The 20,475-nt window shown below is 41.7% G+C and overlaps 10 non-coding genes across 10 annotated transcripts; all 10 read left to right on the plus strand.

Annotated features, from left to right (window-relative positions):
• Window positions 1-202: 202 nt before the first annotated feature.
• On the plus strand, window positions 203-274 carry trnag-ucc (transfer RNA glycine (anticodon UCC)). Its single transcript has one exon. It is a non-coding gene; the product is annotated as a tRNA-Gly (tRNA).
• A 2,310-nt stretch (window positions 275-2,584) lies between these two features.
• On the plus strand, window positions 2,585-2,656 carry trnag-ucc (transfer RNA glycine (anticodon UCC)). Its single transcript has one exon. It is a non-coding gene; the product is annotated as a tRNA-Gly (tRNA).
• A 1,910-nt stretch (window positions 2,657-4,566) lies between these two features.
• Window positions 4,567-4,638, plus strand: trnag-ucc (transfer RNA glycine (anticodon UCC)). Its single transcript has one exon. It is a non-coding gene; the product is annotated as a tRNA-Gly (tRNA).
• Window positions 4,639-6,548: 1,910 nt separating this feature from the next.
• Window positions 6,549-6,620, plus strand: trnag-ucc (transfer RNA glycine (anticodon UCC)). Its single transcript has one exon. It is a non-coding gene; the product is annotated as a tRNA-Gly (tRNA).
• Window positions 6,621-8,486: 1,866 nt separating this feature from the next.
• trnag-ucc (transfer RNA glycine (anticodon UCC)) lies at window positions 8,487-8,558 on the plus strand. Its single transcript has one exon. It is a non-coding gene; the product is annotated as a tRNA-Gly (tRNA).
• A 1,930-nt stretch (window positions 8,559-10,488) lies between these two features.
• trnag-ucc (transfer RNA glycine (anticodon UCC)) lies at window positions 10,489-10,560 on the plus strand. Its single transcript has one exon. It is a non-coding gene; the product is annotated as a tRNA-Gly (tRNA).
• A 1,830-nt stretch (window positions 10,561-12,390) lies between these two features.
• trnag-ucc (transfer RNA glycine (anticodon UCC)) lies at window positions 12,391-12,462 on the plus strand. The gene has a single exon. It is a non-coding gene; the product is annotated as a tRNA-Gly (tRNA).
• Window positions 12,463-14,352: 1,890 nt separating this feature from the next.
• On the plus strand, window positions 14,353-14,424 carry trnag-ucc (transfer RNA glycine (anticodon UCC)). Its single transcript has one exon. It is a non-coding gene; the product is annotated as a tRNA-Gly (tRNA).
• Window positions 14,425-16,342: 1,918 nt separating this feature from the next.
• Window positions 16,343-16,414, plus strand: trnag-ucc (transfer RNA glycine (anticodon UCC)). The gene has a single exon. It is a non-coding gene; the product is annotated as a tRNA-Gly (tRNA).
• A 2,470-nt stretch (window positions 16,415-18,884) lies between these two features.
• On the plus strand, window positions 18,885-18,956 carry trnag-ucc (transfer RNA glycine (anticodon UCC)). The gene has a single exon. It is a non-coding gene; the product is annotated as a tRNA-Gly (tRNA).
• The last annotated feature ends 1,519 nt before the right edge of the window (window positions 18,957-20,475 follow it).

Below are 20,475 nucleotides of genomic sequence, written 5' to 3' on the forward strand. Positions count from 1 at the left end.
ATAAAGGACTTTAAAATAATAAATGGGGTGAGGGCTCAGTCTAAGCAAGATAACTATTCAGAGTGGCCATTGTTAATTGTAGGGAAAGTGCCTCAGCATCGTGCTTACGCTCTGATTAAAATGAATTCAAAATATCGTATTTGTCCCGCTGAAGATCTGAAAGAAGTGGTTAGTCTGTAAATATAAGATGCAACTTATGTGAGCGATGGTGGTATAGTGGTGAGCATAGCTGCCTTCCAAGCAGTTGACCCGGGTTCGATTCCCGGCCATCGCAACCGAGATATTTTTAACCCCTTGCAGGTCAGAACTGATTTTTGGGAGACCTTACAACAGGATTTTATAACAAATAAAAATCTTAATTACAATTGACAGAATACTTTCATCAACTAATAAATGGGTTCTCAGTCAGAAGCAATATTAAAAATGGTAGTTAAATAAACTTTAATCCTCCATGATTGTCCATCCATAATACAGCTGCCTGTCAGTGCTGTGTTATTTCAGCCTCCAGACTGTATTGAAAGCGATAGCATTGCCCTCAAATAGCCCAGAATCCCGGACACAGCAACACACGTGTTGGGAAGCTCACCCTGGCTACACAAGGACACTCAGTATTACACCACCCACAATGGGACACACACACAATGACACACAGAAAACCAGCAAGAGGCTTTCAGGACACACAAAGGGAGGGCTAGAGAAAGACACTGAGGATACCAGAGAGAGACAGACAAACAGACTGAGTAACACGAGCCAGAGACTGAGGGAAAGACAGAGACTGCGAGAGAGACAGAGGGAGAGCTAGACAGACAGGGAAAGAGAGACTGAGAGGAAGGGAGGGACTGGTATGAAGATGTTTTCTGTTGTGTAAATGTGTTCCCTATTATGCAAAGGTGTGCCCTGTTGTGTAAAGTTGTTCCCTGTTGTACAAAGGTGTTCCCTGTTGTTTAAACATGTTCGCTGTTGTGTAAAGGTGTTCCCTGTTGCATAAAGGTGTTCCCTGTTGTACAAAGGTGTTCCCTGTTGTTTAAACATGTTCGCTGTTGTGTAAAGGTGTTCCCTGTTGTGTAAAGTTGTTCCCTGTTGCGTAAAGGTGTTCCCTGTTGTACAAAGGTGTTCCCTGTTGTTTATACATGTTCGCTGTTGTGTAAAGGTGTTCCCTGTTCTGTAAAGGTGTTCCCTGTTGCGTAAAGTTGTTCCCTGTTGCGTAAAGGTGTTCCCTGTTGTACAAAGGTGTTCCCTGTTGTTTAAACATGTTCCCTGTTGTGTAAACGTGTTCCATGTTGTGTAAAGATGTTCCCTGTTGTATAAATATGTTCCTTGTTGTGTAAAGATGTTTCCTGTTGTATAAAGATGTTACCTATTGTATAACTGTGTTCCCTGTTGCGAAAAATTTCTCCCTGTTGTGGAAATGTGTTCCCTGTTGTGTACATGTGTTCCCTGTTGTGTAAAGGTGTTCCCTGTTGTATAAATGTGTTCCCTGTCGTGTAAATGTGTTCCCTTTTATGTAAAGATGTTCCCTGTTGTGTAAAGGTGTTCCCTGTTGCGTAAAGGTGTTCCCTGTTGTATAAATATGTTCCTTGTTGTGTAAAGATGTTTCCTGTTGTATAAAGATGTTACCTATTGTGCAACTGTGTTCCCTGTTGCGAAAAATTGCTCCCTGTTGTGGAAATGTGTTCCCTGTTGTGTACATGTGTTCCCTGTTGTGTAAAGGTGTTCCCTGTTGTATAAATGTGTTCCCTGTCGTGTAAATGTGTTCCCTTTTATGTAAAGATGTTCCCTGTTGTGTAAAGGTGTTCCCTGTTGCGTAAAGGTGTTCCCTGTTGTATAAATATGTTCCTTGTTGTGTAAAGATGTTTCCTGTTGTATAAAGATGTTACCTATTGTGTAACTGTGTTCCCTGTTGCGAAAAATTGCTCCCTGTGGTGGAAATGTGTTCCCTGTTGTGTACATGTGTTCCCTGTTGTGTAAAGGTGTTCCCTGTTGTATAAATGTGTTCCCTGTTGTGTAAAGGTGTTCCCTGATGTGTAAATGTGTTCCCTGTTGTGTAAAGGTGTTCCCTGTTGTGTAAAGGTGTTCCCTGATGTGTAAATGTGTTCCCTGTTATGTAACGATGTTCCCTGTTGTGTAGATGTGTTCCCTGTTGTGTAAAGGTGTTCCCTGTTGTATAATGATGTTCCCTGTTGTGTAACGGCCTGAATGAATATCATAGAAACATAGAAGATAGGAGCAGGGACAGGGTACTGAATTTGGATGATCAGCCATGATCTCATTAAATGGTGGAGCAGGCTCGAGGGGCCGAATGGCCTACTCCTGCTCCTATATTCTATGTTTCTCCCTTAAAATTGATCTTCAATTCATTTTTGTGGATTATTGTTTTAAGTCATAAAGGACTTTAAAATAATAAATGGGGTGAGGGCTCAGTCTAAGCAAGATAACTATTCACAGTGGCCATTGTTAATTGTAGGGAAAGTGCCTCAGCATCGTGCTTACGCTCTGATTAAAATGAATTCAAAATATCGTATTTGTCCCGCTGAAGATCCGAAAGAAGTGCTTAGTCTGTAAATATAAGATGCAGCTTATGTGAGCGATGGTGGTATAGTGGTGAGCATAGCTGCCTTCCAAGCAGTTGACCCGGGTTCGATTCCCGGCCATCGCAAGCGAGATATTTTTAACCCCTTGCAGGTCAGAACTGATTTATGGGAGACCTTACAACAGGATTTTATAACAAATAAAAATCTTAATTACAATTGACAGAATACTTTCATCAACTAATAAATGGGTTCTCAGTCAGAAGCAATATTAAAAATGGTAGTTAAATAAACTTTAATCCTCCATGATTGTCCATCCATAATACAGCTGCCTGTCAGTGCTGTGTTATTTCAGCCTCCAGACTGTATTGAAAGCGATAGCATTGCCCTCAAATAGCCCAGAATCCCGGACACAGCAACACACGTGTTGGGAAGCTCACCCTGGCTACACAAGGACACTCAGTATTACACCACCCACAATGGGACACACACACAATGACACACAGAAAACCAGCAAGAGGCTTTCAGGACACACAAAGGGAGGGCTAGAGAAAGACACTGAGGATACCAGAGAGAGACAGACAAACAGACTGAGTAACACGAGCCAGAGACTGAGGGAAAGACAGAGACTGCGAGAGAGACAGAGGGAGAGCTAGACAGACAGGGAAAGAGAGACTGAGAGGAAGGGAGGGACTGGTATGAAGATGTTTTCTGTTGTGTAAATGTGTTCCCTATTATGCAAAGGTGTGCCCTGTTGTGTAAAGATGTTCCCTGTTGTGTAAAGGTGTTCCCTGTTGTGTAAAGTTGTTCCCTGTTGCGTAAAGGTGTTCCCTGTTGTACAAAGGTGTTCCCTGTTGTTTAAACATGTTCGCTGTTGTGTAAAGGTGTTCCCTGTTCTGTAAAGGTGTTCCCTGTTGCGTAAAGTTGTTCCCTGTTGCGTAAAGGTGTTCCCTGTTGTACAAAGGTGTTCCCTGTTGTTTAAACATGTTCCCTGTTGTGTAAACGTGTTCCATGTTGTGTAAAGATGTTCCCTGTTGTATAAATATGTTCCTTGTTGTGTAAAGATGTTTCCTGTTGTATAAAGATGTTACCTATTGTATAACTGTGTTCCCTGTTGCGAAAAATTTCTCCCTGTTGTGGAAATGTGTTCCCTGTTGTGTACATGTGTTCCCTGTTGTGTAAAGGTGTTCCCTGTTGTATAAATGTGTTCCCTGTCGTGTAAATGTGTTCCCTTTTATGTAAAGATGTTCCCTGTTGTGTAAAGGTGTTCCCTGTTGCGTAAAGGTGTTCCCTGTTGTATAAATATGTTCCTTGTTGTGTAAAGATGTTTCCTGTTGTATAAAGATGTTACCTATTGTGTAACTGTGTTCCCTGTTGCGAAAAATTGCTCCCTGTTGTGGAAATGTGTTCCCTGTTGTGTAAAGGTGTTCCCTGTTGTATAAATGTGTTCCCTGTTGTGTAAAGGTGTTCCCTGATGTGTAAATGTGTTCCCTGTTGTGTAAAGGTGTTCCCTGTTGTGTAAAGGTGTTCCCTGATGTGTAAATGTGTTCCCTGTTATGTAACGATGTTCCCTGTTGTGTAGATGTGTTCCCTGTTGTGTAAAGGTGTTCCCTGTTGTATAATGATGTTCCCTGTTGTGTAACGGCCTGAATGAATATCATAGAAACATAGAAGATAGGAGCAGGGACAGGGTACTGAATTTGGATGATCAGCCATGATCTCATTAAATGGTGGAGCAGGCTCGAGGGGCCGAATGGCCTACTCCTGCTCCTATATTCTATGTTTCTCCCTTAAAATTGATCTTCAATTCATTTTTGTGGATTATTGTTTTAAGTCATAAAGGACTTTAAAATAATAAATGGGGTGAGGGCTCAGTCTAAGCAAGATAACTATTCACAGTGGCCATTGTTAATTGTAGGGAAAGTGCCTCAGCATCGTGCTTACGCTCTGATTAAAATGAATTCAAAATATCGTATTTGTCCCGCTGAAGATCCGAAAGAAGTGCTTAGTCTGTAAATATAAGATGCAGCTTATGTGAGCGATGGTGGTATAGTGGTGAGCATAGCTGCCTTCCAAGCAGTTGACCCGGGTTCGATTCCCGGCCATCGCAAGCGAGATATTTTTAACCCCTTGCAGGTCAGAACTGATTTATGGGAGACCTTACAACAGGATTTTATAACAAATAAAAATCTTAATTACAATTGACAGAATACTTTCATCAACTAATAAATGGGTTCTCAGTCAGAAGCAATATTAAAAATGGTAGTTAAATAAACTTTAATCCTCCATGATTGTCCATCCATAATACAGCTGCCTGTCAGTGCTGTGTTATTTCAGCCTCCAGACTGTATTGAAAGCGATAGCATTGCCCTCAAATAGCCCAGAATCCCGGACACAGCAACACACGTGTTGGGAAGCTCACCCTGGCTACACAAGGACACTCAGTATTACACCACCCACAATGGGACACACACACAATGACACACAGAAAACCAGCAAGAGGCTTTCAGGACACACAAAGGGAGGGCTAGAGAAAGACACTGAGGATACCAGAGAGAGACAGACAAACAGACTGAGTAACACGAGCCAGAGACTGAGGGAAAGACAGAGACTGCGAGAGAGACAGAGGGAGAGCTAGACAGACAGGGAAAGAGAGACTGAGAGGAAGGGAGGGACTGGTATGAAGATGTTTTCTGTTGTGTAAATGTGTTCCCTATTATGCAAAGGTGTGCCCTGTTGTGTAAAGATGTTCCCTGTTGTGTAAAGGTGTTCCCTGTTGTGTAAAGTTGTTCCCTGTTGCGTAAAGGTGTTCCCTGTTGTACAAAGGTGTTCCCTGTTGTTTAAACATGTTCGCTGTTGTGTAAAGGTGTTCCCTGTTCTGTAAAGGTGTTCCCTGTTGCGTAAAGTTGTTCCCTGTTGCGTAAATGTGTTCCCTGTTGTACAAAGGTGTTCCCTGTTGTTTAAACATGTTCCCTGTTGTGTAAACGTGTTCCATGTTGTGTAAAGATGTTCCCTGTTGTATAAATATGTTCCTTGTTGTGTAAAGATGTTTCCTGTTGTATAAAGATGTTACCTATTGTATAACTGTGTTCCCTGTTGCGAAAAATTTCTCCCTGTTGTGGAAATGTGTTCCCTGTTGTGTACATGTGTTCCCTGTTGTGTAAAGGTGTTCCCTGTTGTATAAATGTGTTCCCTGTCGTGTAAATGTGTTCCCTTTTATGTAAAGATGTTCCCTGTTGTGTAAAGGTGTTCCCTGTTGCGTAAAGGTGTTCCCTGTTGTATAAATATGTTCCTTGTTGTGTAAAGATGTTTCCTGTTGTATAAAGATGTTACCTATTGTGTAACTGTGTTCCCTGTTGCGAAAAATTGCTCCCTGTTGTGGAAATGTGTTCCCTGTTGTGTAAAGGTGTTCCCTGTTGTATAAATGTGTTCCCTGTTGTGTAAAGGTGTTCCCTGATGTGTAAATGTGTTCCCTGTTGTGTAATGGTGTTCCCTGTTGTGTAAAGGTGTTCCCTGATGTGTAAATGTGTTCCCTGTTATGTAACGATGTTCCCTGTTGTGTAGATGTGTTCCCTGTTGTGTAAAGGTGTTCCCTGTTGTATAATGATGTTCCCTGTTGTGTAACGGCCTGAATGAATATCATAGAAACATAGAAGATAGGAGCAGGGACAGGGTACTGAATTTGGATGATCAGCCATGATCTCATTAAATGGTGGAGCAGGCTCGAGGGGCCGAATGGCCTACTCCTGCTCCTATATTCTATGTTTCTCCCTTAAAATTGATCTTCAATTCATTTTTGTGGATTATTGTTTTAAGTCATAAAGGACTTTAAAATAATAAATGGGGTGAGGGCTCAGTCTAAGCAAGATAACTATTCACAGTGGCCATTGTTAATTGTAGGGAAAGTGCCTCAGCATCGTGCTTACGCTCTGATTAAAATGAATTCAAAATATCGTATTTGTCCCGCTGAAGATCCGAAAGAAGTGGTTAGTCTGTAAATATAAGATGCAGCTTATGTGAGCGATGGTGGTATAGTGGTGAGCATAGCTGCCTTCCAAGCAGTTGACCCGGGTTCGATTCCCGGCCATCGCAACCGAGATATTTTTAACCCCTTGCAGGTCAGAGCTGATTTATGGGAGACCTTACAACAGGATTTTATAACAAATAAAAATCTTAATTACAATTGACAGAATACTTTCATCAACTAATAAATGGGTTCTCAGTCAGAAGCAATATTAAAAATGGTAGTTAAATAAACTTTAATCCTCCATGATTGTCCATCCATAATACAGCTGCCTGTCAGTGCTGTGTTATTTCAGCCTCCAGACTGTATTGAAAGCGATAGCATTGCCCTCAAATAGCCCAGAATCCCGGACACAGCAACACACGTGTTGGGAAGCTCACCCTGGCTACACAAGGACACTCAGTATTATGGGACACACACACAATGACACACAGAAAACCAGCAAGAGGCTTTCAGGACACACAAAGGGAGGGCTAGAGAAAGACACTGAGGATACCAGAGAGAGACAGACAAACAGACTGAGTAACACGAGCCACAGACTGAGGGAAAGACAGAGACAGAGGGAGAGCTAGACAGACAGGGAAAGAGAGACTGAGAGGAAGGGAGGGACTGGTATGAAGATGTTTTCTGTTGTGTAAATGTGTTCCCTATTATGCAAAGCTGTGCCCTGTTGTGTAAAGTTGTTCCCTGTTGCGTAAAGGTGTTCCCTGTTGTACAAAGGTGTTCCCTGTTGTTTAAACATGTTCGCTGTTGTGTAAAGGTGTTCCCTGTTGTGTAAAGGTGTTCCCTGTTGCGTAAAGTTGTTCCCTGTTGCGTAAAGGTGTTCCCTGTTGTACAAAGGTGTTCCCTGTTGTTTAAACATGTTCCCTGTTGTGTAAACGTGTTCCATGTTGTGTAAAGATGTTCCCTGTTGTATAAATATGTTCCTTGTTGTGTAAAGATGTTTCCTGTTGTATAAAGATGTTACCTATTGTATAACTGTGTTCCCTGTTGCGAAAAATTTCTCCCTGTTGTGGAAATGTGTTCCCTGTTGTGTACATGTGTTCCCTGTTGTGTAAAGGTGTTCCCTGTTGTATAAATGTGTTCCCTGTCGTGTAAATGTGTTCCCTTTTATGTAAAGATGTTCCCTGTTGTGTAAAGGTGTTCCCTGTTGCGTAAAGGTGTTCCCTGTTGTATAAATATGTTCCTTGTTGTGTAAAGATGTTTCCTGTTGTATAAAGATGTTACCTATTGTGTAACTGTGTTCCCTGTTGCGAAAAATTGCTCCCTGTTGTGGAAATGTGTTCCCTGTTGTGTACATGTGTTCCCTGTTGTGTAAAGGTGTTCCCTGTTGTATAAATGTGTTCCCTGCTGTGTAAAGGTGTTCCCTGATGTGTAAATGTGTTCCCTGTTGTGTAAAGGTGTTCCCTGTTGTGTAAAGGTGTTCCCTGATGTGTAAATGTGTTCCCTGTTATGTAACGATGTTCCCTGTTGTGTAGATGTGTTCCCTGTTGTGTAAATGTGTTCCCTGTTGTATAATGATGTTCCCTGTTGTGTAACGGCCTGAATGAATATCATAGAAACATAGAAGATAGGAGCAGGGACAGGGTACTGAATTTGGATGATCAGCCATGATCTCATTAAATGGTGGAGCAGGCTCGAGGGGCCGAATGACCTACTCCTGCTCCTATATTCTATGTTTCTCCCTTAAAATTGATCTTCAATTCATTTTTGTGGATTATTGTTTTAAGTCATAAAGGACTTTAAAATAATAAATGGGGTGAGGGCTCAGTCTAAGCAAGATAACTATTCACAGTGGCCATTGTTAATTGTAGGGAAAGTGCCTCAGCATCGTGCTTACGCTCTGATTAAAATGAATTCAAAATATCGTATTTGTCCCGCTGAAGATCCGAAAGAAGTGGTTAGTCTGTAAATATAAGATGTTGCTTGTGTGAGCGATGGTGGTATAGTGGTGAGCATAGCTGCCTTCCAAGCAATTGACCCGGGTTCGATTCCCGGCCATCGCAACCGAGATATTTTTAACCCCTTGCAGGTCAGAACTGATTTATGGGAGACCTTACAACAGGATTTTATAACAAATAAAAATCTTAATTACAATTGACAGAATACTTTCATCAACTAATAAATGGGTTCTCAGTCAGAAGCAATATTAAAAATGGTAGTTAAATAAACTTTAATCCTCCATGATTGTCCATCCATAATACAGCTGCCTGTCAGTGCTGTGTTATTTCAGCCTCCAGACTGTATTGAAAGCGATAGCATTGCCCTCAAATAGCCCAGAATCCCGGACACAGCAACACACGTGTTGGGAAGCTCACCCTGGCTACACAAGGACACTCAGTATTACACCACCCACAATGGGACACACACACAATGACACACAGAAAACCAGCAAGAGGCTTTCAGGACACACAAAGGGAGGGCTAGAGAAAGACACTGAGGATACCAGAGAGAGACAGACAAACAGACTGAGTAACACGAGCCAGAGACTGAGGGAAAGACAGAGACTGCGAGAGAGACAGAGGGAGAGCTAGACAGACAGGGAAAGAGAGACTGAGAGGAAGGGAGGGACTGGTATGAAGATGTTTTCTGTTGTGTAAATGTGTTCCCTATTATGCAAAGGTGTGCCCTGTTGTGTAAAGATGTTCCCTGTTGTGTAAAGGTGTTCCCTGTTGTGTAAAGTTGTTCCCTGTTGCGTAAAGGTGTTCCCTGTTGTACAAAGGTGTTCCCTGTTGTTTAAACATGTTCGCTGTTGTGTAAAGGTGTTCCCTGTTGTGTAAAGGTGTTCCCTGTTGCGTAAAGTTGTTCCCTGTTGCGTAAAGGTGTTCCCTGTTGTACAAAGGTGTTCCCTGTTGTTTAAACATGTTCCCTGTTGTGTAAACGTGTTCCATGTTGTGTAAAGATGTTCCCTGTTGTATAAATATGTTCCTTGTTGTGTAAAGATGTTTCCTGTTGTATAAAGATGTTACCTATTGTATAACTGTGTTCCCTGTTGCGAAAAATTTCTCCCTGTTGTGGAAATGTGTTCCCTGTTGTGTACATGTGTTCCCTGTTGTGTAAAGGTGTTCCCTGTTGTATAAATGTGTTCCCTGTCGTGTAAATGTGTTCCCTTTTATGTAAATATGTTCCCTGTTGTGTAAAGGTGTTCCCTGTTGCGTAAAGGTGTTCCCTGTTGTATAAATATGTTCCTTGTTGTGTAAAGATGTTTCCTGTTGTATAAAGATGTTACCTATTGTGTAACTGTGTTCCCTGTTGCGAAAAATTGCTCCCTGTTGTGGAAATGTGTTCCCTGTTGTGTACATGTGTTCCCTGTTGTGTAAAGGTGTTCCCTGTTGTATAAATGTGTTCCCTGTTGTGTAAAGGTGTTCCCTGATGTGTAAATGTGTTCCCTGTTGTGTAAAGGTGTTCCCTGTTGTGTAAAGGTGTTCCCTGATGTGTAAATGTGTTCCCTGTTATGTAACGATGTTCCCTGTTGTGTAGATGTGTTCCCTGTTGTGTAAAGGTGTTCCCTGTTGTATAATGATGTTCCCTGTTGTGTAACGGCCTGAATGAATATCATAGAAACATAGAAGATAGGAGCAGGGACAGGGTACTGAATTTGGATGATCAGCCATGATCTCATTAAATGGTGGAGCAGGCTCGAGGGGCCGAATGGCCTACTCCTGCTCCTATATTCTATGTTTCTCCCTTAAAATTGATCTTCAATTCATTTTTGTGGATTATTGTTTTAAGTCATAAAGGACTTTAAAATAATAAATGGGGTGAGGGCTCAGTCTAAGCAAGATAACTATTCACAGTGGCCATTGTTAATTGTAGGGAAAGTGCCTCAGCATCGTGCTTACGCTCTGATTAAAATGAATTCAAAATATCGTATTTGTCCCGCTAAAGATCCGAAAGAAGTGCTTAGTCTGTAAATATAAGATGCAGCTTATGTGAGCGATGGTGGTATAGTGGTGAGCATAGCTGCCTTCCAAGCAGTTGACCCGGGTTCGATTCCTGGCCATCGCAACCGAGATATTTTTAACCCCTTGCAGGTCAGAACTGATTTATGGGAGACCTTGCAACAGGATTTTATAACAAATAAAAATCTTAATTACAATTGACAGAATACTTTCATCAACTAATAAATCGGTTCTCAGTCAGAAGCAATATTAAAAATGGTAGTTAAATAAACTTTAATCCTCCATGATTGTCCATCCATAACACAGCTGCCTGTCAGTGCTGTGTTATTTCAGCCTCCAGACTGTATTGAAAGCGATAGCATTGCCCTCAAATAGCCCAGAATCCCGGACACAGCAACACACGTGTTGGGAAGCTCACACTGGCCACACAAGGACACTCAGTATTACACCACCCACAATGGGACACACACACAATGACACACAGAAAACCAGCAAGAGGCTTTCAGGACACACAAAGGGAGGGCTAGAGAAAGACACTGAGGATACCAGAGAGAGACAGACAAACAGACTGAGTAACATGAGCCAGAGACTGAGGGAAAGACAGAGACTGCGAGAGAGACAGAGGGAGAGCTAGACAGACAGGGAAAGAGAGACTGAGAGGAAGGGAGGGACTGGTATGAAGATGTTTTCTGTTGTGTAAATGTGTTCCCTATTATGCAAAGGTGTGCCCTGTTGTGTAAAGATGTTCCCTGTTGTGTAAAGGTGTTCCCTGTTGTGTAAAGTTGTTCCCTGTTGTGTAAAGGTGTTCCCTGTTGTACAAAGGTGTTCCCTGTTGTTTAAACATGTTCGCTGTTGTGTAAAGGTGTTCCCTGTTGTGTAAACGTGTTCCATGTTGTGTAAAGATGTTCCCTGTTGTATAAATATGTTCCTTGTTGTGTAAAGATGTTTCCTGTTGTATAAAGATGTTACCTATTGTATAACTGTGTTCCCTGTTGCGAAAAATTTCTCCCTGTTGTGGAAATGTGTTCCCTGTTGTGTACATGTGTTCCCTGTTGTGTAAAGGTGTTCCCTGTTGTATAAATGTGTTCCCTGTCGTGTAAATGTGTTCCCTTTTATGTAAAGATGTTCCCTGTTGTGTAAAGGTGTTCCCTGTTGCGTAAAGGTGTTCCCTGTTGTATAAATATATTCCTTATTGTGTAAAGATGTTTCCTGTTGTATAAAGATGTTACCTATTGTGTAACTGTGTTCCTTGTTGCGAAAAATTGCTCCCTGTTGTGGAAATGTGTTCCCTGTTGTGTACATGTGTTCCCTGTTGTGTAAAGGTGTTCCCTGTTGTATAAATGTGTTCCCTGTTGTGTAAAGGTGTTCCCTGATGTGTAAATGTGTTCCCTGTTGTGTAAAGGTGTTCCCTGTTGTGTAAAGGTGTTCCCTGATGTGTAAATGTGTTCCCTGTTATGTAACGATGTTCCCTGTTGTGTAGATGTGTTCCCTGTTGTGTAAAGGTGTTCCCTGTTGTATAATGATGTTCCCTGTTGTGTAACGGCCTGAATGAATATCATAGAAACATAGAAGATAGGAGCAGGGACAGGGTACTGAATTTGGATGATCAGCCATGATCTCATTAAATGGTGGAGCAGGCTCGAGGGGCCGAATGGCCTACTCCTGCTCCTATATTCTATGTTTCTCCCTTAAAATTGATCTTCAATTCATTTTTGTGGATTATTGTTTTAAGTCATAAAGGACTTTAAAATAATAAATGGGGTGAGGGCTCAGTCTAAGCAAGATAACTATTCACAGTGGCCATTGTTAATTGTAGGGAAAGTGCCTCAGCATCGTGCTTACGCTCTGATTAAAATGAATTCAAAATATCGTATTTGTCCCGCTGAAGATCCGAAAGAAGTGGTTAGTCTGTAAATATAAGATGCAGCTTATGTGAGCGATGGTGGTATAGTGGTGAGCATAGCTGCCTTCCAAGCAGTTGACCCGGGTTCGATTCCCGGCCATCGCAACCGAGATATTTTTAACCCCTTGCAGGTCAGAACTGATTTATGGGAGACCTTACAACAGGATTTTATAACAAATAAAAATCTTAATTACAATTGACAGAATACTTTCATCAACTAATAAATGGGTTCTCAGTCAGAAGCAATATTAAAAATGGTAGTTAAATAAACTTTAATCCTCCATGATTGTCCATCCATAATACAGCTGCCTGTCAGTGCTGTGTTATTTCAGCCTCCAGACTGTATTGAAAGCGATAGCATTGCCCTCAAATAGCCCAGAATCCCGGACACAGCAACACACGTGTTGGGAAGCTCACCCTGGCTACACAAGGACACTCAGTATTACACCACCCACAATGGGACACACACACAATGACACACAGAAAACCAGCAAGAGGCTTTCAGGACACACAAAGGGAGGGCTAGAGAAAGACACTGAGGATACCAGAGAGAGACAGACAAACAGACTGAGTAACACGAGCCAGAGACTGAGGGAAAGACAGAGACTGCGAGAGAGACAGAGGGAGAGCTAGACAGACAGGGAAAGAGAGACTGAGAGGAAGGGAGGGACTGGTATGAAGATGTTTTCTGTTGTGTAAATGTGTTCCCTATTATGCAAAGGTGTGCCCTGTTGTGTAAAGTTGTTCCCTGTTGCGTAAAGGTGTTCCCTGTTGTACAAAGGTGTTCCCTGTTGTTTAAACATGTTCGCTGTTGTGTAAAGGTGTTCCCTGTTGTGTAAAGGTGTTCCCTGTTGCGTAAAGTTGTTCCCTGTTGCGTAAAGGTGTTCCCTGTTGTACAAAGGTGTTCCCTGTTGTTTAAACATGTTCCCTGTTGTGTAAACGTGTTCCATGTTGTGTAAAGATGTTCCCTGTTGTATAAATATGTTCCTTGTTGTGTAAAGATGTTTCCTGTTGTATAAAGATGTTACCTATTGTATAACTGTGTTCCCTGTTGCGAAAAATTTCTCCCTGTTGTGGAAATGTGTTCCCTGTTGTGTACATGTGTTCCCTGTTGTGTAAAGGTGTTCCCTGTTGTATAAATGTGTTCCCTGTCGTGTAAATGTGTTCCCTTTTATGTAAAGATGTTCCCTGTTGTGTAAAGGTGTTCCCTGTTGCGTAAAGGTGTTCCCTGGTGTATAAATATATTCCTTATTGTGTAAAGATGTTTCCTGTTGTATAAAGATGTTACCTATTGTGTAACTGTGTTCCTTGTTGCGAAAAATTGCTCCCTGTTGTGGAAATGTGTTCCCTGTTGTGTACATGTGTTCCCTGTTGTGTAAAGGTGTTCCCTGTTGTATAAATGTGTTCCCTGTTGTGTAAAGGTGTTCCCTGATGTGTAAATGTGTTCCCTGTTGTGTAAAGGTGTTCCCTGTTGTGTAAAGGTGTTCCCTGATGTGTAAATGTGTTCCCTGTTATGTAACGATGTTCCCTGTTGTGTAGATGTGTTCCCTGTTGTGTAAAGGTGTTCCCTGTTGTATAATGATGTTCCCTGTTGTGTAACGGCCTGAATGAATATCATAGAAACATAGAAGATAGGAGCAGGGACAGGGTACTGAATTTGGATGATCAGCCATGATCTCATTAAATGGTGGAGCAGGCTCGAGGGGCCGAATGGCCTACTCCTGCTCCTATATTCTATGTTTCTCCCTTAAAATTGATCTTCAATTCATTTTTGTGGATTATTGTTTTAAGTCATAAAGGACTTTAAAATAATAAATGGGGTGAGGGCTCAGTCTAAGCAAGATAACTATTCACAGTGGCCATTGTTAATTGTAGGGAAAGTGCCTCAGCATCGTGCTTACGCTCTGATTAAAATGAATTCAAAATATCGTATTTGTCCCGCTGAAGATCCGAAAGAAGTGGTTAGTCTGTAAATATAAGATGCAGCTTATGTGAGCGATGGTGGTATAGTGGTGAGCATAGCTGCCTTCCAAGCAGTTGACCCGGGTTCGATTCCCGGCCATCGCAACCGAGATATTTTTAACCCCTTGCAGGTCAGAACTGATTTATGGGAGACCTTACAACAGGATTTTATAACAAATAAAAATCTTAATTACAATTGACAGAATACTTTCATCAACTAATAAATGGGTTCTCAGTCAGAAGCAATATTAAAAATGGTAGTTAAATAAACTTTAATCCTCCATGATTGTCCATCCATAATACAGCTGCCTGTCAGTGCTGTGTTATTTCAGCCTCCAGACTGTATTGAAAGCGATAGCATTGCCCTCAAATAGCCCAGAATCCCGGACACAGCAACACACGTGTTGGGAAGCTCACCCAGGCTACACAAGGACACTCAGTATTACACCACCCACAATGGGACACACACACAATGACACACAGAAAACCAGCAAGAGGCTTTCAGGACACACAAAGGGAGGGCTAGAGAAAGACACTGAGGATACCAGAGAGAGACAGACAAACAGACTGAGTAACACGAGCCAGAGACTGAGGGAAAGACAGAGACAGAGGGAGAGCTAGACAGACAGGGAAAGAGAGACTGAGAGGAAGGGAGGGACTGGTATGAAGATGTTTTCTGTTGTGTAAATGTGTTCCCTATTATGCAAAGGTGTGCCCTGTTGTGTAAATGTGTTCCCTATTATGCAAATGTGTGCCCTGTTGTGTAAAGTTGTTCCCTGTTGCGTAAAGGTGTTCCCTGTTGTACAAAGGTGTTCCCTGTTGTTTAAACATGTTCGCTGTTGTGTAAAGGTGTTCCCTGTTGTGTAAAGGTGTTCCCTGTTGCGTAAAGTTGTTCCCTGTTGCGTAAAGGTGTTCCCTGTTGTACAAAGGTGTTCCCTGTTGTTTAAACATGTTCCCTGTTGTGTAAACGTGTTCCATGTTGTGTAAAGATGTTCCCTGTTGTATAAATATGTTCCTTGTTGTGTAAAGATGTTTCCTGTTGTATAAAGATGTTACCTATTGTATAACTGTGTTCCCTGTTGCGAAAAATTTCTCCCTGTTGTGGAAATGTGTTCCCTGTTGTGTACATGTGTTCCCTGTTGTGTAAAGGTGATCCCTGTTGTATAAATGTGTTCCCTGTCGTGTAAATGTGTTCCCTTTTATGTAAAGATGTTCCCTGTTGTGTAAAGGTGTTCCCTGTTGCGTAAAGGTGTTCCCTGTTGTATAAATATGTTCCTTGTTGTGTAAAGATGTTTCCTGTTGTATAAAGATGTTACCTATTGTGTAACTGTGTTCCCTGTTGCGAAAAATTGCTCCCTGTTGTGGAAATGTGTTCCCTGTTGTGTACATGTGTTCCCTGTTGTGTAAAGGTGTTCCCTGTTGTATAAATGTGTTCCTTGTTGTGTAAAGGTGTTCCCTGATGTGTAAATGTGTTCCCTGTTGTGTAAAGGTGTTCCCTGTTGTGTAAAGGTGTTCCCTGATGTGTAAATGTGTTCCCTGTTATGTAACGATGTTCCCTGTTGTGTAGATGTGTTCCCTGTTGTGTAAAGGTGTTCCCTGTTGTATAATGATGTTCCCTGTTGTGTAACGGCCTGAATGAATATCATAGAAACATAGAAGATAGGAGCAGGGACAGGGTACTGAATTTGGATGATCAGCCATGATCTCATTAAATGGTGGAGCAGGCTCGAGGGGCCGAATGGCCTACTCCTGCTCCTATATTCTATGTTTCTCCCTTAAAATTGATCTTCAATTCATTTTTGTGGATTATTGTTTTAAGTCATAAAGGACTTTAAAATAATAAATGGGGTGAGGGCTCAGTCTAAGCAAGATAACTATTCACAGTGGCCATTGTTAATTGTAGGGAAAGTGCCTCAGCATCGTGCTTACGCTCTGATTAAAATGAATTCAAAATATCGTATTTGTCCCGCTGAAGATCCGAAAGAAGTGCTTAGTCTGTAAATATAAGATGCAGCTTATGTGAGCGATGGTGGTATAGTGGTGAGCATAGCTGCCTTCCAAGCAGTTGACCCGGGTTCGATTCCCGGCCATCGCAACCGAGATATTTTTAACCCCTTGCAGGTCAGAACTGATTTATGGGAGACCTTACAACAGGATTTTATAACAAATAAAAATCTTAATTACAATTGACAGAATACTTTCATCAACTAATAAATGGGTTCTCAGTCAGAAGCAATATTAAAAATGGTAGTTAAATAAACTTTAATCCTCCATGATTGTCCATCCATAATACAGCTGCCTGTCAGTGCTGTGTTATTTCAGCCTCCAGACTGTATTGAAAGCGATAGCATTGCCCTCAAATAGCCCAGAATCCCGGACACAGCAACACACGTGTTGGGAAGCTCACCCTGGCTACACAAGGACACTCAGTATTACACCACCCACAATGGGACACACACACAATGACACACAGAAAACCAGCAAGAGGCTTTCAGGACACACAAAGGGAGGGCTAGAGAAAGACACTGAGGATACCAGAGAGAGACAGACAAACAGACTGAGTAACACGAGCCAGAGACTGAGGGAAAGACAGAGACTGCGAGAGAGGCAGAGGGAGAGCTAGACAGACAGGGAAAGAGAGACTGAGAGGAAGGGAGGGACTGGTATGAAGATGTTTTCTGTTGTGTAAATGTGTTCCCTATTATGCAAAGGTGTGCCCTGTTGTGTAAAGATGTTCCCTGTTGTGTAAAGGTGTTCCCTGTTGTGTAAAGTTGTTCCCTGTTGCGTAAAGGTGTTCCCTGTTGTACAAAGGTGTTCCCTGTTGTTTAAACATGTTCGCTGTTGTGTAAAGGTGTTCCCTGTTGTGTAAAGGTGTTCCCTGTTGCGTAAAGTTGTTCCCTGTTGCGTAAAGGTGTTCCCTGTTGTACAAAGGTGTTCCCTGTTGTTTAAACATGTTCCCTGTTGTGTAAACGTGTTCCATGTTGTGTAAAGATGTTCCCTGTTGTATAACTATGTTCCTTGTTGTGTAAAGATGTTTCCTGTTGTATAAAGATGTTACCTATTGTATAACTGTGTTCCCTGTTGTGGAAATGTGTTCCCTGTTGTGTACATGTGTTCCCTGTTGTGTAAAGGTGTTCCCTGTTGTATAAATGTGTTCCCTGTCGTGTAAATGTGTTCCCTTTTATGTAAAGATGTTCCCTGTTGTGTAAAGGTGTTCCCTGTTGCGTAAAGGTGTTCCCTGTTGTATAAATATATTCCTTATTGTGTAAAGATGTTTCCTGTTGTATAAAGATGTTACCTATTGTGTAACTGTGTTCCCTGTTGCGAAAAATTGCTCCCTGTTGTGGAAATGTGTTCCCTGTTGTGTACATGTGTTCCCTGTTGTGTAAAGGTGTTCCCTGTTGTGTAAAGGTGTTCCCTGTTGCGTAAAGTTGTTCCCTGTTGCGTAAAGGTGTTCCCTGTTGTACAAAGGTGTTCCCTGTTGTTTAAACATGTTCCCTGTTGTGTAAACGTGTTCCATGTTGTGTAAAGATGTTCCCTGTTGTATAAATATGTTCCTTGTTGTGTAAAGATGTTTCCTGTTGTATAAAGATGTTACCTATTGTATAACTGTGTTCCCTGTTGCGAAAAATTTCTCCCTGTTGTGGAAATGTGTTCCCTGTTGTGTACATGTGTTCCCTGTTGTGTAAAGGTGTTCCCTGTTGTATAAATGTGTTCCCTGTCGTGTAAATGTGTTCCCTTTTATGTAAAGATGTTCCCTGTTGTGTAAAGGTGTTCCCTGTTGCGTAAAGGTGTTCCCTGTTGTATAAATATGTTCCTTCTTGTGTAAAGATGTTTCCTGTTGTATAAAGATGTTACCTATTGTGTAACTGTGTTCCCTGTTGCGAAAAATTGCTCCCTGTTGTGGAAATGTGTTCCCTGTTGTGTACATGTGTTCCCTGCTGTGTAAAGGTGTTCCCTGTTGTATAAATGTGTTCCCTGTTGTGTAAAGGTGTTCCCTGATGTGTAAATGTGTTCCCTGTTGTGTAAAGGTGTTCCCTGTTGTGTAAAGGTGTTCCCTGATGTGTAAATGTGTTCCCTGTTATGTAACGATGTTCCCTGTTGTGTAGATGTGTTCCCTGTTGTGTAAAGGTGTTCCCTGTTGTATAATGGTGTTCCCTGTTGTGTAACGGCCTGAATGAATATCATAGAAACATAGAAGATAGGAGCAGGGACAGGGTACTGAATTTGGATGATCAGCCATGATCTCATTAAATGGTGGAGCAGGCTCGAGGGGCCGAATGGCCTACTCCTGCTCCTATATTCTATGTTTCTCCCTTAAAATTGATCTTCAATTCATTTTTGTGGATTATTGTTTTAAGTCATAAAGGACTTTAAAATAATAAATGGGGTGAGGGCTCAGTCTAAGCAAGATAACTATTCACAGTGGCCATTGTTAATTGTAGGGAAAGTGCCTCAGCATCGTGCTTATGCTCTGATTAAAATGAATTCAAAATATCGTATTTGTCCCGCTGAAGATCCGAAAGAAGTGCTTAGTCTGTAAATATAAGATGCAGCTTATGTGAGCGATGGTGGTATAGTGGTGAGCATAGCTGCCTTCCAAGCAGTTGACCCGGGTTCGATTCCCGGCCATCGCAACCGAGATATTTTTAACCCCTTGCAGGTCAGAACTGATTTATGGGAGACCTTACAACAGGATTTTATAACAAATAAAAATCTTAATTACAATTGACAGAATACTTTCATCAACTAATAAATGGGTTCTCAGTCAGAAGCAATATTAAAAATGGTAGTTAAATAAACTTTAATCCTCCATGATTGTCCATCCATAATACAGCTGCCTGTCAGTGCTGTGTTATTTCAGCCTCCAGACTGTATTGAAAGCGATAGCATTGCCCTCAAATAGCCCAGAATCCCGGACACAGCAACACACGTGTTGGGAAGCTCACCCTGGCTACACAAGGACACTCAGTATTACACCACCCACAATGGGACACACACACAATGACACACAGAAAACCAGCAAGAGGCTTTCAGGACACACAAAGGGAGGGCTAGAGAAAGACACTGAGGATACCAGAGAGAGACAGACAAACAGACTGAGTAACACGAGCCAGAGACTGAGGGAAAGACAGAGACTGCGAGAGAGACAGAGGGAGAGCTAGACAGACAGGGAAAGAGAGACTGAGAGGAAGGGAGGGACTGGTATGAAGATGTTTTCTGTTGTGTAAATGTGTTCCCTATTATGCAAAGGTGTGCCCTGTTGTGTAAAGTTGTTCCCTGTTGCGTAAAGGTGTTCCCTGTTGTACAAAGGTGTTCCCTGTTGTTTAAACATGTTCGCTGTTGTGTAAAGGTGTTCCCTGTTGCGTAAAGTTGTTCCCTGTTGCGTAAAGGTGTTCCCTGTTGTACAAAGGTGTTCCCTGTTGTTTAAACATGTTCCCTGTTGTGTAAACGTGTTCCATGTTGTGTAAAGATGTTCCCTGTTGTATAAATATGTTCCTTGTTGTGTAAAGATGTTTCCTGTTGTATAAAGATGTTACCTATTGTATAACTGTGTTCCCTGTTGCGAAAAATTTCTCCCTGTTGTGGAAATGTGTTCCCTGTTGTGTACATGTGTTCCCTGTTGTGTAAAGGTGTTCCCTGTTGTATAAATGTGTTCCCTGTCGTGTAAATGTGTTCCCTTTCATGTAAAGATGTTCCCTGTTGTGTAAAGGTGTTCCCTGTTGCGTAAAGGTGTTCCCTGTTGTATAAATATGTTCCTTGTTGTGTAAAGATGTTTCCTGTTGTATAAAGATGTTACCTATTGTGTAACTGTGTTCCCTGTTGCGAAAAATTGCTCCCTGTTGTGGAAATGTGTTCCCTGTTGTGTACATGTGTTCCCTGCTGTGTAAAGGTGTTCCCTGTTGTATAAATGTGTTCCCTGTTGTGTAAAGGTGTTCCCTGATGTGTAAATGTGTTCCCTGTTGTGTAAAGGTGTTCCCTGTTGTGTAAAGGTGTTCCCTGATGTGTAAATGTGTTCCCTGTTATGTAACGATGTTCCCTGTTGTGTAGATGTGTTCCCTGTTGTGTAAAGGTGTTCCCTGTTGTATAATGATGTTCCCTGTTGTGTAACGGCCTGAATGAATATCATAGAAACATAGAAGATAGGAGCAGGGA

Source organism: Somniosus microcephalus, chromosome 29, assembly GCF_052327205.1.
Source record: "Somniosus microcephalus isolate GS21.2 chromosome 29, FLI_Smic_1.0, whole genome shotgun sequence".
Classification (NCBI taxonomy): Eukaryota; Metazoa; Chordata; class Chondrichthyes; order Squaliformes; family Somniosidae; genus Somniosus; species Somniosus microcephalus.